We start from the raw sequence: 6,548 nt of genomic DNA, 5'->3' as shown, positions 1-6,548 counted from the left end.
GATTATAGAAGAATCATAATCAATGTAAAACAAGAATTGGTGTTGTTACGATCTTCAACTGACAAAGATGTCATTAAAGCTGCTGCCGGAACGACTGAAGCAAATTTAGATTGGCGGTTGACTTTAAACAAGATTGTTTGGAGAGTACCGCATTTAAGGTTGGCCGATCAACATAGAATAACATTGTTAAAACAATTGAAATCTGATCGAGACATAGTCATACCATTTAGAAGCTGGGAACTACATGAGTATCCAGAGTTTCCTGTTACAAATCGACACACCTGGACTGTAAAGACTTCAACTCATTTAGAAAAACCAAGGTACGTAATATTCGGGTTGCAGACTAAAAAAAGAAACGTGATAACTGGAAACGCCGCCACATTTGATCATTGTAAACTAACAAATTGCAAATTATTTTTAAACTCCCAGTTTTTCCCTTACGATAATTTGAATATTTCGTTTGGTATGAAAAGATACAGCGTACTTTATGATATGTATGCTCGATTTCAAACATCATATTATGGAAAAATAAACACTCCTCTAATATCACCGGAACAATTCGCCTCGAAAGCTCCAATTGTGGTTATAGATTGTTCTAAACAAAATGAATCTGTAAAATCTTCAAGCGTGGATATAAAGTTGGAATTGGAATTTGATGAAAATATACCCGAAGGAACATCCGCTTATTGTTTGATTCTGCATGATAAGATTGTAACATACACCCCTCTGACAGGAATTGTAAAAGTAGTGTTGTAGATGTAAACACTCGTTGTGGGAGGGTATAAATAGAACTCAGAGTAAACGGACAACTTCAGTTTATCCATACTCTCAGTCTAGGAAACATCGCTTTCCCAGATGGGATCATCGCAGTGTGCAACGGAAACAACAACAGCAATGTTATTAAAAGATAAAGAAAACAAAAACCAATGTAAAGAAGCAGTATCTGAATTTTTATCTTTTAACGAAGAAGAATCACGTACAGAAAATGATGAAAACACCAACATCGTAACTAAGGTAATCGGAAAAAGGAAGAGGAAACAAGAAGAGGAAATGCCACTACACAAGTTGATAGAAGTATTTCTTCGTATATCATATCCAGTTTCAAGATGTATGACAAAAATTATATCCATCGGTATGTACAAACCGTTGGATTATTCTCCTACTGTCCTATTAAATCATGGAAATAAAACTTTGTTGTTTTCAGAAAATGCTTGGGAATCGTTTATTAGACATTTGCATTTGATAGAATGTTATTTGGAGAATAATCTGTTTGGAAGAAAAACTGCAATCAGGCTCTCAGACTGCGACATAGAGATAGATGTTGTTAAACAACGAGGCGAGCAGCAAGTTAGATTTAGAGAGCTAACCAAACATGATGAAAAAATTTTACTTACCAATTCTGAATTTTATTTATTGAGTTGTGCTACATCATCGATAACTAGATACATGAGGCAGCTAGTTTTTTCTTCCCCTGTCGTAAAAGATTACTTAGTAGAAACGATGGAAAAACAACCAGACGTTCAGATATTGCATGGACCTGTAGATACATCGATTTTCAACCGGATACCTGAGGAGGTGGAAATGTGGAGACAAGTTAACGCATTGGAACAGAAGGAAAACATTGACGAAGAAAAGATAGATGGTTCTAGTTCTGTCAGTGTAACGGAGGAACAAGTGACAAAGGAAAACCACGAAACAATTTCAACAGAAGCAGAACAGACGAGTGATGTTCAAGGTGTAATGAATTTACAAGACGGAGAAAAATAGAAGGAATAAAAAAGAAACAACAGATAAGTTGTAGCTGATGGCTGATGTAAACAGGACAGCAAATATGTGAACATCACGTGGGGTAGGCCTACTGGGGGAAGGTGCCCACGTTAAATATACACCAACGCGCTGACAACTGTACGGCCTGATCTATAAAAAAGGGATCTACCGTGGTGTGGAAACCAGTTGTTATCTTAAAACGATATGGAGAGGAAGATTTCCTTCGCTGACAGAGTTGAAGAGATTCAAGAAAAACCTTGTGTAGTAGAATTTCAAGCTTTTCGAGGAAACAAAAATGAATATATCATAAAGGAACTAGTATTCCTAGATTTAAATACAGGAATTGTCTTTCCATTTCTATTTGAACCTCCATTCGCATTTAATAATCTCAACAGCAAAACGAAAGAACCAATAAATAAATTACGAGATACTTCCATTGTATCGATTGGTGTGAAGGGTTTACAAATTACAATTGTGTGTATTTTAAATTTTCAATAAAGAATTTAAAAAAAAAAATCAGCATATCGGTATTCATCCCACTACCGATATGCTGATTTTTTTTAAACCCAAACAACGACCTTGAAAATATCGATCCACCCTAGCTCTGACACGTCACCATGACGTAACCCACTACACCATGTCCTAGGTCACGTGCTAGGTCATGCACCGATGCTTATATAATATCATCCAGTGTAAAAAGGATCCATATTTAGCAAGGAAGTGATGGATATATTAGAAAGACTGGTTGACGGTGAAAGAAGCCTTACCTAACATTTGAACATATTTAACAGTGAAATTAGTTAAATTGAATAGTTTTCTGTACTACAACTAGCAATAAAAAAACATTCAAACAGTTTCACAAAAGGACAAACGATAAACAGAAATACGTTGGATTACAATACAACCAAGAGTATTTAATGAGAGTCAACATTTGCTTTAAATAAATAGTAAATTATAGGGTAAAGAGTGGGGAATTTGTTTTTTTATAGCTTGATCGTTTGTACGTCTAACATTAAGCAATGTGCAATATACCAAATGTTTGTTATTTTAAAAAAATCATTCAAAAACATAACGATTTGAATGAATAAACAAGTCTTAGAAATATAAGGTACTAGGCCTATGTTGCAAATGTGGCACATGGTTGTAATTAGTGGAACAATGATCTGCCCGCATGTACCGCCAACTGTTCACGAAGAAGTAGAAACACTGTGTACATTACTTTTCCATACCAGTTAAATAGCTGATACAGCTTGCAGGATTAAAGTGATATTTTAGTTTAGTTCTGAATTTATGTTTATAATGGTGACATAATAAAATAGTGGTTTTTAATAAGTTTTCTCACAGAAACATTGCAAACCAAAATCCAAACACTTTTCGTAATATGTACATAATAACAAACTTTTCACTTGACGATCTTATAAAATGCAAAGACAAAAGTGGAAATATTTCAATTGCGAATGTTTGCTGTATACCAGATAGCAATCATAAACAGCATAAAAGAATGTGTATGATGGGTCTCTCATTAGTTTGTAGTGGAACTAGCTAAAGACAACATCTCATTAACAAAAAATTATATCGCAAACATTGCAAAGGTAACATGTACAAATAGTTATCTCGCACAGTTTTATGTCGTATATATAGCTAATTTCTCAAATTTAACAAAATTCCTACTATGTTTCCAATAAAAGAAACAAACTTTGAGTGTATAATATGCATGGACAAAAAAATCGTAATTTACTCTTCTTACCAATGCAAACACTGTTTCGCTTGCGACATGTGTGGATGACAATTTGACAACTGTTGTTACTGTAGTAGATCTCCTATAACTTCTATGATCCAAATGTTTAGTTTAGCTTAGATCTGTATTAGGTTTAAGTTTTCAAAACAATTATATTCCTTTTATGTAAATTTTGATTTTTCAATAAAGAATTAAAAATCAGCATATCGGTACTTATCCCTTTACCGATATGCTGATTTTTTTTTAAACCACAACAATAACCTTGAAAATATCGATCCACCCTAGGTCTGACACGTCAGCATGACGTCACCATACCGTAACCCACCACACCACGTGCTAGGTCACGCACCATTACCACCAGATGCTTAACCGTCAATTAAGCACCACATGGCTCTTGTGACGTCACTCCTCAGCAGCCCTATGTATCCACTACTGCCATGCAATGTAATGGGGTTAAAATCTCATCGCACCTCCACTGCCGACTAGTTAACCTTATCACAACTTATCTAGGCTGTTCTTCAGCGAAATGTTAATAAATATGGCTGACGGTTATTTTGTTACATAAATACGCCCGCCGCAGCAAACCTGCAGACTAAGGGAATTTCCATTTGCTAGTTTCCATAAAATTAAAAATTTCAAATAATCGTTGGTTATCAAAAACCAAGTTTGTAGAGCCTGTACACTAGTAATCTTTGTAATTTAATCTTTTACCATGTAAACAAATTGTGATTCATAATAATTTTGCAATGTCCTTTTTTATTTTGAAACAAACATAGTAAAAAATATTACATTTTGTATAAAATGTAGCTTAACCAAAAGTTTGTACATTTCCAGCAGCTCGGACGTGGCATATCAGCAGTTTGGAGACTATAATACTCTGTGAGAGTTCTATAATCCTCATTTTGACGTCATCAGCAAGATTGGACAAAATAATCTGTCCCCAATCCTCCCATACTCAGTAAATCATTATCAAACTAGGATAACTACGATACTTGGGCTGACTGGAATTACTAATATGTGTTGGAACAAACACTATTATAGTTTTAAAAAGTGCATGTAGCCTACCGTGCGTTAAAAAAAATATATTTGGAAAATATTTCAAGTTTATATTTACAAAATGGAGAATCACGATAAGTAAACTCTTAAGTTAATCCCAAACATCAAACTGCAATATTGACTATTTTTATTTGTGCAATTTTTTAAAGCTATTTTTAAAAGGTTCGTCTTGTATTATTAAATTTAGAAAATATTTTATTTATACATCTGGTATCTTCAAAACCGCTTAGAAGGGGAAACTCCACCAAAAAAACTAGGAATTTCAAAAAATGTATCAAATTTCAGTTACTTACCAAAAAGTGTTCTACAGTTCTTCCTGAAAATTTTGATGTATGATATATTATAAATAAAAATATTATTTTATGTGGTGTTATTTTACACAAAAAGTAAGTGCTACACTGGGCCCGTTTGCCTAAAGTTGACTATCACCCCGCAGTGGCGGTTGGCCAAATTTGGCATTATAAGTTTTTTTTGTACTTTTAAATTATAAAAATAAAAAAAATGTTAAATATGTAATATAAATTGTTTTTATTTTGGGGGCGTTCCCCCAACAGAATTGTGTTTCCTTTCGTTTCCGGGGCTATTACCGAATTTTGATTTTCACATACGGTATTTAAAAATACGGGAACGGATGTAACTCAGGTTCTATGTGAGATAATCTAATAATTATTTTTATATTTTGAAGGTTATAATGCATTCTACAAACTGTAGCATGGATTGACACAAATTCAGTTTTTAAATATTTTTGGAAAAAATCTTTTACCCAGAGGGGGGGGAGAAATGGGGCAACCCAATATTTTATTTTTATTTTGATAGCTTAAACAACCAATATTTTTCATATATAAATTATGATTTTTTTTTAAATTTTGGGTGGAGTTCCCCCCTTGTTGACAAAAGATACTATACAAATCAATGATGACACACTGAACTTTTAATGAAATTAAAACTTAAAACATAGTTAGTTAGTACAGTAGTTCGTATTCCATTCTTGCGTATTTATATGTATTGTTCCAAATTTAAAATAAATTGTAATATATAAATATCGAACATACCAAATTACCTGAACAGATTTATTTTCTGTTAAATATTACAGCATCGTTTGAAATTTATGCCTTCAAAACATAATCTTGATGCAATGAGGTTAATGATTGGAAGACTGGAGCGCGATGGGATTTTAACTCTATTATATCGGGTCAAGACATTCTTGTTGTGTGAACTTTCGCTTGTATTAGGTTCCATAAGCCGTATACAGTTTAATGTTACCTTGATTTGTGAAGCTATTTTTTGGAGAAAAAAAATATATACTCTCTAAACTAAATTAATATTATTCTTGGCATTTTCTTACTATGAATAAACAGGCCTGCTTTGTCAGATTGAATAAACATTGATATATACGATAATAACTACTACATGCCTGTTTTCTTAATAAATTTTTATAAAGGTTTCCATAGATAAAGTTTAAGGAAGAAGTTACATATTACTATGTAAACAACAATATATTCTAAATTGTTGTTAAAGGTTCGTAATATATGTGACATAATGATGCTAACTGATGTCGTTGGAACACTTTTATTTAAAACAATTGAATATTTAGGGTAACCCTCCCATCAAAACTACCAGTCCTAAAGAAATATGCCTAAATGAGTAAAATATGAGTCTGCATCAATACTTGTATACACTTCGTAGTATGTCAAATGTGTCATTTAGTATCTGAGTATAAAAATTTAATGCAGTACCGACTTTGGATTTGCAATCGGGGCATTGTCTTAATTAAACCTTAAAAAGCTATTTTTTAATTGCCAATGTTTCTTGGTCGTTTTATCCGTAAGAAGACACAATTACAACAATTATAAACATTCAATCAACTTATGATCGGCATACCGGTACTGCACTTGTTGGACTTACTGTTGTTGATATAGTAGCTGAGTGCACTAAATTAAATAGCACGAAATTTACAAAATCCACAGGGAATTTTATAACCAAAATG

The sequence above is a fragment of the Macrosteles quadrilineatus genome, unplaced genomic scaffold (assembly GCF_028750875.1).
Source record: "Macrosteles quadrilineatus isolate MER2022 unplaced genomic scaffold, UCM_ALF_1.0 Scaffold_5__1_contigs__length_97177068, whole genome shotgun sequence".
Classification (NCBI taxonomy): Eukaryota; Metazoa; Arthropoda; class Insecta; order Hemiptera; family Cicadellidae; genus Macrosteles; species Macrosteles quadrilineatus.
The sequence above is the reverse complement of the archived record's forward strand: the minus strand, read 5'-3'. Positions refer to the sequence as shown.